Below are 12,053 nucleotides of genomic sequence, written 5' to 3' on the forward strand. Positions count from 1 at the left end.
CCTCTCCCAATTCCGTACGGGAGTTACTGTCTTGTCTCATCACTGCAACTACTAACAATTGGATAGCACAAAAAAGGGGGTTAAAAAAAAAGAAAGTCCAGGACCTAGTTGCACAGGGCAGGGTCGAGAGCAAGGGTCGAGACCAAGGGTCGAGACCAAGGGTCTTGAGTTTAATTACTAGTTTGGAGGGTGCAATGGTGTTAAATGCTGAGCTGTAGTCAATGAACAGCATTCTTACGTAGGTATTCCTCTTGTCCAGATGGGTTTGGGCAGTGTGATCGTCTGTGGACCTATTGGGGCGGTGAGCAAATATGATCCTTGACTAGTCTCTCAAAGTACTTCATGATGACGAGGTGAGTGCTATGGGGCGATAGTCGTTTACCTCAGGTTCCTTAGCTTTCTTGGGAACAGGAACAAGGGTGGCCCTCTTGAAGCATGTGAGAACAGGGGATTGATTGAATATGTCCGTAACCACACCAGCCAGCTGGTCTGCGCATGATCTGAGGACACGGCTAGGGATGCCGTCTGGGCCGGCAGCCTTGCGAGGGTTAACACGTTTAAATGTTTTACTCACGTTGGCTGCGGTGAAGGAGAGCCCGCAGGTTTTGGTAGCGCGCCGTGTCAGTGGCACTGTATTGTCCTCAAAGCGAGCAAAGAAGTTGTTTAGTCTGTCTGGGAGCAAGACATCGGGGTCCGCGACTGGGCTGGTTTTCTTTTTGTAGTCCGTGATTGACTGTAGACCCTGCCACATACCTCTCGTGTCAAAGCCGTTGAATTGCGTCTCTACTTTATCTCTATACTGACGCTTAGCTTGTTTAATTGCCTTGCGGAGGGAATAGCTACACTGCTTGTATTCGGTCATGTTACCGGTCGCCTTGCCCTGATTTAAAAGCAGTGGTTTGTGCTTTCAGTTTTGAGCGAATGCTGCCATCAATCCACGGTTTCTGGTTGGGAAGGTTTTAATAGTCACCGTGGGTACAACATCACCGATGCACTTGCTAATTAACCCATTCACCGAATCAGCATATACATCAATGTTGTTGTTTGACGCTATCTGGAACATGGACGTGGAATCAGATTGGTCGGACCAACGTTGAACAGACCTGAGCATGGGCGTTTCCTGTTTTAGTTTCTGTCTATTTCTGTCTATAGGCTGGGAGCAACAAAATGGAGTCGTGGTCAGATTTGCCGAAAGGAGGGCGAGGGAGGGCTTTGTATGTGTCGCGGAATTTAGAGTAACAATGATTCAGAATTTTGCCAGCCCGGGTTGTGTATTTGATATGCTGATAAAAATTAGGGAGCCTTGTTTTCAGATTAGCCTTGTTAAAATTCCCAGCTACAATGAATGCAGCCTCAGGATATGTGGTTATAATCGAAGAGAATAATCTTGGTAGCCAATGCCGTCGGCATCTGATTGTAAAGAATTCTAGGTTAGCAGACCTATTATTTGTAGATCAGTCAGCTGTTACTCCGTCACAGCTGACTGACTAAGTAGACTGACTGATCTACAAATAATAATGATTAGTTATTTAGGAAGCCAGGTGGTTTTAGTCATCGAGTCGGCGACTGCAATCTGGTCGATCTCAAACACAACTATTGTCTCTCGAGATCCAAATGTGATACCTTATCTCTTTCGTTACGAGTCTCTTTTTAAGGAAGTTGATTGGCTGGTGTATGATATTGACTGTCTCTTATAGGCTGGCCTCGGCTAAAGTGGGTGGTGACAGATTCCAAGTACCTCACCAAACCTGGCAAGGACTGGCAGCCCCACATCCCTACAGCGAACACTGACCCTGCATACATAGAGGTGAGATGTGTGTATGCACGTGCATATGTGTGTACTCTTAATCTAATCTTAAGTAATTGTGTTTTCTCTCCCTCTAGTACAAGGCTAGTAAGGAGGGCACAGTGATGGGTGTGGCTGTGTCTAAGGTGGCCATGTTGACCCATTGCCAAGCACTGACCCAGGCCTGTAACTACTGTGAGGGTGAGGAACTACTCTATATGAGAGAGGCATACTCTATCGTGAGAGTAAGTTCATGGCATCTGTATGAGGATGATACACAGGGAACAAGTGTTTAAAGGATGCTTCTCATATAGGGACTTATCTGTTTCTGTTCTTAGGTGAGACACTAGTGAACGTTCTGGACTTTAAAAAGGACATGGGCCTGTGGCATGGAGTTCTCACGGTGGGAGGATAATAGTTACTGGTAAACTGATTTCATATCATATGTATTTTCGTTTAATAAGTTGTATTTTGTTCTTCTTTCAGAGTGTAATGAACAGGATCCACACCATCAGTGTGCCCTATGCTGTGATGAAGGCTTGCCCTCTCTCCTGGGTTCAGAGGGTCCACATACACAAAGGTAGTTACACCACCTCCACACTCTCTCTCTCTCTCTCTCTCTCTCTCTCTCTCTGTGTGACCATGAGAACACTGTGAGGTTAATGTACTCATTTGTCCCTCCTCTTCCCCCGTAGCGCGCGTTGCCTTGGTGAAGTGTCGTGACCTGCACTGGGCCATGATGGCACACAGGGAACAGAGGGACACCAGCCTGGAATCACTGCACATGCTCATCGTTGCTGATGGAGCCAACCCCTGTGAGTGTGAAATGTAGTCCATGCAGGGAAATGTAGTCTCTGGAAGCCACACTGGAACTACAGGTGGCAGACATGCTTGGAACTGGTCTGCATGGCAACTTCCAGGCTGTCAGTGGGGCTGACATAGAGCAAACGTCCCACATGCAATAGGACAATTGCAAGTGAAAATCAAAGCTCTGTATGGTTAGAATAGATTCCCTCTAACAATGGTCAGTGTTGTGAGATGTCTCTATCTGTGTCTCTCCCTTAGGGTCGGTGTCATCCTGCGATGCCTTCCTCAACGTGTTCCAGATCCACGGGTTGAAGCCAGAGGTCATCTGTCCCTGTGCCACCTCCCCTGAGGCCATGACGGTGGCCATCCGCAGGTAGGATAGGCCTGATGGGTCTTCTTGGCGAATGTAACAGTTTGTGTTTTGTTTTGCTACTTGGCAAAATGTGTTTGTAGTACCCTGATTTGCCTCTGGACAAATGGGAGTAAATTAAAGTTACATACGGCACCTTCAATGATTGAAAGCATGTATGGATAAAAGGATCGTCTTTCGGCAGTATGTGTAAATTTTTCTGTAAAATTCCTGTCCTGTGCCCAGGCCGGGGGTGCCGGGGACGCCCCTCCCAGCCAGGGCCATCCTCTCCATGGGGGGTCTAAGTCACGGGGTCATCAGGGTCAATGCGGAGGACAAGAACTCTGCCCTCACCGTGCAGGACGTGGGTCACGTGATGCCTGGAGGTGAGGAGAGGGGATAAGGGGTGCACAGTGTAGAAGAGCGAGAGAATTGGGGAAAGATATCAGGAGAGAAATCCATTTGTATGTGTGTAACTGGCTTACAAGTCTCAGGCCTGGCTACAGTCACTCATCACGAGAGTGGGATGTGTATAGTGAAGCCTGTCTCTGTGTCTCTGATGTGTATAGTGAAGCCTGTCTCTGATGTGTATAGTAAAGCCTGTCTCTGTGTCTCTGATGTGTATAGTGAAGCCTGTATTTGTGTCTCTGATGTGTATAGTGAAGCCTGTCTCTGATGTGTATAGTGAAGCCTGTCTCTGATGTGTATAGTGAAGCCTGTCTCTGTGTCTCTGATGTGTATAGTGAAGCCTGTCTCTGTGTCTGCAGCTCTGATGTGTATAGTGAAGCCTGAAGGGCCTCCTCAGCTGTGTAAGACAGATGAGATAGGGGAGATTGTGGTGAACTCTCGTGCCGGAGGCAACATGTACTATGGCCTACCAGGAGTCACCAAGAACACCTTTGAGGTACAGACCCACAACCATTCAATTCCCCCTTATGTGTTACAGCATATCTTACACCTGGTTAGACACACCAATATGCTGTTCAACACTTCTTCTATTAGACATTTTAATGAAACATGTCTGTCTATAGGTGATTCCGGTCAATACTCTTGGTGTTCCAATTGGAGAGATCCCCTTTGTGAGATCTGGACTCCTAGGCTTTGTAGGACCTGTAAGTAGGAATGTTGTGTGTATGTGCGCGTGCGTCCATATCTGTGAGCATTTGTGTGTCCGTCTGTATTGACGGCTGTGTCTAACCCTTCTACAGGGCAGTCTGATATTTGTGGTGGGGAAAAACGAAGGCCTGCTGATGGTGAGTGGGAGGAGACACAATGCTGATGACTTGGTGGCCACAGCACTCGCCGTGGAGCCTGTCAAGACTGTGTATCGCGGAAGGTGATTACGGTGTGTGTGTGTGCGCATGGGTCAGCATGTATTTGAATCAACATTGGATGAGATCTGTGCAGTTTGTGCTCGATGTGAGTCAATTGTAGTGGGGATTGAGCATAGAGATGTATATCGATCATTACAGGGAAATAACTTGTTTTTGCGTGGACATTGTCATTGAGGGCTTCCACCATTTTAAAGTGGGTGGGGATTCCTATGGTTTGGGAATGATCAGCTAATGATCAGAGCATTGCCTTCTTCAGAGTGGTTTTGTGTTGGTAGGAATTGTGGTGTTCTCGGCTTTATGTGTGGATGTGTATTTATGTGTAATGAATAAATACAGTCGAAGTCGGAAGTTTACATATACCTTAGCCAAATACATTTAAACTCAGTTTTTCACAATTCCTGACATTTAATCCTAATAAAAATTCCCTGTCTTAGGTCAGTTAAGATCACCACTTTATTTTAAGAGTGTAAAATGTGTAAAATATAATAGTAGAGAATGATTTATTTCAGCTTTTATTTCTTTCATCACATTCTCAGTGGGTCAGAAGTTTACATACACTCAATTAGTAGATGGTAGCATTGCCTTTAAATTGTTTAACTTGGGTCAAACATTTCGGGAACCTTCCACAAGCTTCCCACAATAAGTTGGGTGAATTTTGGCCCATTCCTCCTGACAGAGCTGGTGTAACTGAGTCAGGTTTGTAGGCCTCCTTGCTTGCACACACTTTTTCAGTTCTGCCCACAAATTTTCTATAGGATTGAGGTCAGGGCTTTGTGATGGCCACTCCAATACCTTGGGGAAAAAGTTGTCTACTTTGTTGTCCTTAAGCCATTTTGCCACAACTTTGGAAGTATGCTTGGGGTCATTGTCCATTTGGAAGAACCATTTGCGACCAAGCTTTAACTTCCTGACTGATGTCTTGAGATGTTGCTTCAATATATCCACATGATTTTCTTGCCTCATGATGCCATCTATTTTGTGAAGTGCACCAGTCCCTCATGCAGCAAAGCACCCCCACAACATGATACTGCCACCCCCGTGCTTCACGGTTGGGATTGTGTTCTTCGGCTTGCAAGCTTCCCCCTTTTTCCTCCATGACCATAACAATGGTCATTATGGCTAAACAGTTCTATTTTTGTTTCATCAGACCAGAGGACATTTCTCCAAAAACTACGAACTTTGTCCCATGTGCAGTTGCAAACCTTAGTCTGTCTTTTTTATGTCGGTTTTGGAGCAGTGGCTTCTTCCTTGTTGAGCGGCCTTTCAGGTTATGTCGATATACAGTATGACTCGTTTTACTGTGGATATAGATACTTTTGTACCTGTTTCCTCCAGCATCTTCACATGCTCCTTTGCTGTTGTTATGGGATTGATTTGTACTTTTCACACGAAAGTACGTTAATCTCTAGGAGGCAGAACGCGTTTCCTTCCTGAGCGTTATGACGGCTGCATGGTACCATGGTGTTTATACTTGCGTACTATTGTTTGTACAGATGAACGTGGTACCTTCAGGCGTTTTGAAATTGCTTCCAAGGATGAACCAGACGTGTGCAGGTCTACAATGTTTTTTTTCTGAGGTCTTGGCTGATTTCTTTTGATTTTCCCATGATGTCAAGCAAATAGGCACAGAGTTTGAGGGTAGGCCTTGAAATACATCCACAGGTACACCTCCAATTGACTCAAATGATGTCAATTAGCCTATCAGAAGCTTCTAAAGCCATGACATCATTTTCTGTAATTTTCCAAGCTGTTTAAAGGCACAATCAACTTAGTGTATGTAAACTTCTGACCCACTGGAATTGTGATACAGTGAATTATAAGTGAAATAATCTCTCTGTAAACAATTGTTGGAAAAATTACTTGTGTCATGCACAAAGTAGATGTCCTAACCGACTTGCCAAAACTATAGTTTGTTAACAAGAAATTTGTGGAGTGGTTGAAAAACGAGTTTTAATGACTCCAACCTAAGCGTATGTAAACTTCCGACTTCAACTACATGTGTGTGTGTGACTATGGATCATTGCAGAGTAGACATTCTAATCCGCATGTATGTGTCAGGATTGCGGTGTTCTCTGTGACGGTGTTCTATGATGAGAGGATTGTGGTTGTGGCAGAGCAGAGGCCAGATGCCAGTGAGGAGGACAGCTTCCAGTGGATGAGCAGAGTACTGCAGGTAGCTTACAAACACCTCTTTCTTGGTACATTCCAAAACAAACACCACTGTTTTCAATGTACAGGGAAGTTGTCTAACTAAGGAGTGTTGTGTGTGTGTGTGTGTGTGTGTGTGTGTGTGTGTGTGTGTGTGTGTCCATTGTCCATTGTCCAGGCCATTGACAGTATCCACCAGGTGGGTCTGTACAGCCTAGCCCTGGTACCTGCCAACACGTTACCCAAGACCCACCTGGGAGGGATCCACATCTTTGAGACCAAGCAGAACTTCCTGGACGGCAACCTGCACCCCTGTAACATCCTCATGTGCCCCCATACCTGTGTCACCAACCTCCCCAAACCACGGCAGAAACAGCCAGGTACAGTAGGCTCAGTTCAGGGGATCATACAGCAAAACTTGGCAATTGATTTGGCTTACAGTTACCATGTCTTTTGAGCTAGGGACTGTTTATCTGATTGTAAATATGCATTTTCTCTTTCACATATTCTCTCTCTCTCTTTCTCTTTAGTGGGTGTGGGTCCAGCCTCCATCATGGTGGGGAACCTGGTAGCAGGGAAGAGGATAGCCCAGGCAGCAGGCAGGGATCTGGGAATGATCGAGGACCAGGACCTGGTCAGGAAGGTAGGACCACCTCAGGACCTCTCTCATCTCACCAGTTAGAAAGGACCCACATGCACGTTGGACCATAGCAGGGTAGGGACGATAGCGGTAGCTGGCACTAATAACCTGGTGGTAGCCAACACTACTAACAATGGCATGCCGACTCACGGTCAGTATGCTGTTGGGCTGCCAGCGGCATAATACTACCATATTGGTTGCCACCAGTGGTCCAATAAGTGTTTACTAGCTATTTAGTTGGACAGGACAAGATAGCTGGTAAACCATGTGGGCAACATGATGCATTCTCTCCTCTCCTCTGTCCTAATGCACCCATCTCTCTGGATCTATATAGCTCCGTATGTGGCCTACTATCATGGTAAGAGCTATTGCCCCCTCTAACTCTGTAACACCCTGGTCCTACCTTTGCTTCTGTCTGGAATGTGCTGTACAGTGAAGCTCCAAATGTGAATGGAGCCATTCTTCAGTTGCACACACAGATCTTTCTATGGATGCAAGTTCTGGCAAGATGTGAGCTCCTGCATGGTGTCAGAAGTAATGCTCGGCATTGGCATGTGCCAATGTATTATTCAGTTTTCTGTTATTTTTCTGGATCACAGCACAGTTATGGTGACAATCTGTCGGCGTACCTCTTAATGCCACCTGATGCCACATGCCTTCCATTGCCCTCCATCACCTCTGAATGTTCAGAATAGTACACATATACACAAACACACACTAGCAACTCGCATGCCCCTCCAACTTGAGGAGCTGTCCTTTTCAGCCATGTGTTTCCTGTGTTTGAGGGGGTGCAAAATCCACTTGTCACTTAAATCTCGTTAGATTGATTGCCTTCATTTTACTCCTGCGACTCTTTCATACTCTTGCTTGTGCCTGAGGTTTTTTCCCTTTAACATTACGACTGCATAAATGTTGTAATCAAACAGTCAAACGCCCCGCGGTAATGGCTGAAATGGGCTCAATGGAATACATTGTCTTTCCGTTGCATCTATAAGAACACGAAAGCTTTGTCTGGGATTTAAGGCCTCGTCTCAACGCTTACATCACAAGACAGAGAAGAAAGATCACTTTTGATTTGATGGGTGTTCATTTTTAGGGAATTGAAAAAAGTTCTAATTTAATATCGTTGAAATGTTTACAAATGAGGTGAACTTAAATGAAAGCAACTTCCAAAAATGAACACAGATTGTAGTGATGTTATGTCTGATCTCGCAAACAATGTAAAGTATGTGTAGATCGGTGTCATCTAGAGGCTTGTTGGTTGTTAATCCGAGGGTATCCTGCTATTGACACACTTGTTGAATTATGCAACAGAACGTGACTACAGTAATTCATGAGACAGTGGAGACAGCGCAGTTGAGTGTAGTCCTAAATAGAGCAAGTTTGTGGAGGTAGCAGCCCTGTTCCACCCCTTTATGTTAAGGTTTTCAGATGTATTCATGCAAATCGGGCACATCAATTCTTCTTTCTTTCAACACAAAATATAAAATAAAATAGCATTCGAAAATGTGTATATATGAGTAGATTCTAGAAAATGTATATATGAGTAGATTCTAGAAAATGTATATATGAGTAGATTCTAGAAAATGTATATATGAGTAGATTCTAGAAAATGTATATATGAGTGCATTCTAAGAAATAAAAGTGACATTTGACAATAAGTTGAATACCTGAATTCCCACCAAACTCCCTGAACTAAAATATTTATGTGCTATAATTTAGTCTATCTGATTATTTAAAACATTTTTAAAAAATGTGGAATATCTTTATCCATTGTCCAACTGTTGCATTTATTAGAATATTTTTTGTTGTTGTTGATGATTGTTGCTACACACACACACACACACACACACAGGCCTTGCTGATCTGCAGAGTTGTGTGGACTCAGAGGAAGTCTCTGGCAAGCCATCTTCCAGACATCCAGACATTCACATCTCCTCTTTATGTGCTTTGCTTTCTCTCCCCAATGGATCTCTCCCAATCATTGCTGTTAGCTACAACTGAAATCAGTTCATTATTTTAAGAAGTAGTTTGGCTAATGCTGCATGTTCTAAATTGTCCATTTGCTTGTTGATTTGCCAATGGGAGTGACAGTTTCCTTCCTCCTGGTAGAAAAGCTGCTTACGGAGGACATTTTGGCTCTGGGTTATTTACTGCTGAGTGACTGTATTGACCATCTTCATGACCTTAGACTTAACTTAAGAGAATGAACTTGAGGAAATTAAAGTTCTATCGAGTTCCTCCCATCAGCAAAATAAAACTCTATTATATTTCTTTGTGGTTATTTTGGCATAACTTTATATCAATTTATTATAATGTAAAAAATCTTGTTGATATAAAATTGATATCCATATTGGCATGATTGCTATGGAATGAACTTTGACCCTCTTTTCTCTCCTCAGCACCAGTTCTTGTCCGAGGCTCTACAGTGGAGGGCACAGACTGATCCAGACCACTGTCTCTATGTGCTGCTCAATGCAAAGGTAGCACTCTCACACTTATAGACTCACTCTCACACATACAATAAACAGAACCCCCTCCCCCATATACAGTTGGGCCCAGTTGTAAATAAACCCCTTTTCCCTACCCTCTCTAACTCCTGTGCTTCAGGGTCTAGTTGTATCCACAGCAACGTGTGTGCAGCTGCACAAGCGGGCGGAAAAGATTGCAGCGGCTCTCACAGAGAAAGGCAGCGTCAACACCGGGAACAACGTGGTGCTGCTCTACCCTCCTGGTGGGTCCTTCCGTCTGTCTGTCCTCCTGTCTCTGTTTGTCCAACTGTCATACTGGCACTGATACTGGCATAGTCATACCCATTCAGGATGACTTACAGTTATCGTCACTTTCTCGTTCTGTCTCTCACTCTAGGTATTGATCTGATAGCCTCTTTCTATGGCTGCCTGTATGCTGGCTGTGTTCCTGTCACTGTCAGACCTCCTCACCCACAGAACCTGGCAGCCACACTGCCCACTGTCCGCATGATCATTGACGTAAGTGTGTATGTGTGCTATCTTTTGATCACCTGAGTTTATGAGGTTGGGTGCTATTTTATGAGCATGGTGTTTGGGTGTCATTATTTTGGTCTTCCTAAGGTAGGAAGTTGGAACCATATTTTTCTACAAACTAACATGTTGTTTGTGGTGCCTCTCTGTCCCCAGGTCAGTAAAGCTGCCTGTATCCTCACCACTCAGAACCTCATGAGGATCCTGCGCTCCAAAGAGGCTGCAGCCACAGTGAACATTAAAACATGGCCGACAATCATAGACACAGGTACCATAGAACAGGGGTTCTAAAACAAGGTGTCGCAGGGGACCCCTTTTGTGATCGCAAATTCATCAGGGACACCTTCATCAGAACACAACTCAAATGAGATAAAAATAGCATACAAGGAGTTTTACTATGACTTCAGCAGTGCATGGCCAGACGAACAATTGCATTTTCTGGGAAGGAACATTTTAAAGGGCAGCCTATTGACATCAGAGAATTTTTGCCATTTTCAAGCTACTTTCTGCATGTCTACACATTTTGTCATGGGGCACAGAGATGTTTTGTTGTTGCTGCTTTAAAGAGTAACTTTCATGGGAAAAACATAACTTTCTTTTTTAATCAGATGTTTTAGGCTTAGTTATAGTGAAACATGTCAAGTCCTCATTTTGACAGCGTAGCAAAAGTGATATATTTTGGTCTTTTAGTAGTAAATCTATCTCTTTTTATCCCTAGCGATTCAAATATACCATTGAAATGCTGATGTAGAAGCGCTTTGAGAAGGTGCCTATACGTCATCAAAGGAGGCGTTCAGTATGAAAGACACTCCCTTCTAGATAAGCTGGGTGGTACCACCTCAAGGCTAACTATAAAAGTAGGTGACAGCGTAACTTGTTTGGCAATGGTCTTGATAAGTGGAGTGTGCCAATTATATTTAGCATGATGCTTCCATAACTCGACTACTGACATTACACAAAATACTAAAGGCAGTAAGGCACATTTCAGCATATGAACAAATTCTATGTTTTTGCTTACCGTTTCATACACATCTATGTGCTTTTACAAAGAGACAACAAAACATGTAGGCTATGAGGATCATACTTTTAGATTCATAGCTACCTCTATCATAACGGGGCGGCAGGGTAGCCTAGTGGTTAGAGCGTTGGACTAGTAACCGGAAGGTTGCAAGTTCGAATCCCCGAGCTGACAAGGTTACTGTCGTTCTGCCCCTGAACAGGCAGTTAACCCACTGTTCCTAGGCCGTCATTGAAAATAAGAATTTGTTCTTAACTGACTTGCCTAGTAAAATAAAGGTAAAATAAAAAAAATAAAAAAAAATAACAAGAAATAGATGACAATGGTAGTCATGTCAGCTGGTTGTAGTTTCTCCCAACTACTATGACTGGTGGTGTAGTCTGCTAAAACAGTTGGTTGGCTTATAGTTCAATGGTTGGGAGTTCTAATCCCACATGGGGCAGATGTTTTTTTCTAAAAAAAAATATCCTTCATTTACAATATTCATCCTGTGCCCACATGTCTAATTCTGAAAAGTGAAAGCATACCTGTGAGAGGGCTCGCCCTGGTAGTAGTTGTAGGTTTTTATACAGTACCCAAGACCAATCTGAGTTCATTTGCAATAGATGTCAGGAACTCCGCGCCTTACCACTGTGAGCTAACTGTCCAGAGTTGTATTTGCTCGCGATGCATATAGTTTTATCAGAGCGTGCCAGTGGACTTTCAGTAAGAAAGGGTTGGGATCAGGTACAACTATGTTTACCCACACCCAAAATTAATATTTATGAGCAATATCCCAACCCACAAATTCTCACCTGATTTTAATTCATATTTTTTATTTGAAGTGGTTGGGCAAAGGCTGAATTTGGGGTTGAGAGATACCTTGAAAGCTAATATCCTGCAATTCCACACATTTTGCTATGAGGCTAGGTGAACTTTGCTTAGATAACAGAGCATTTGTTTAAAAAAAATCTGTCATTTTGGGTATTA

The 12,053-nt window shown here is 43.8% G+C and overlaps 1 pseudogene; it reads left to right on the forward strand.

Moving 5' to 3' along the window:
• LOC115140259 (disco-interacting protein 2 homolog B-A-like) overlaps positions 1-12,053 on the forward strand; it is a 79,983-nt pseudogene that overhangs the window by 54,192 nt on the left and 13,738 nt on the right.

This window comes from Oncorhynchus nerka, linkage group LG2 (assembly GCF_034236695.1).
Source record: "Oncorhynchus nerka isolate Pitt River linkage group LG2, Oner_Uvic_2.0, whole genome shotgun sequence".
Classification (NCBI taxonomy): Eukaryota; Metazoa; Chordata; class Actinopteri; order Salmoniformes; family Salmonidae; genus Oncorhynchus; species Oncorhynchus nerka.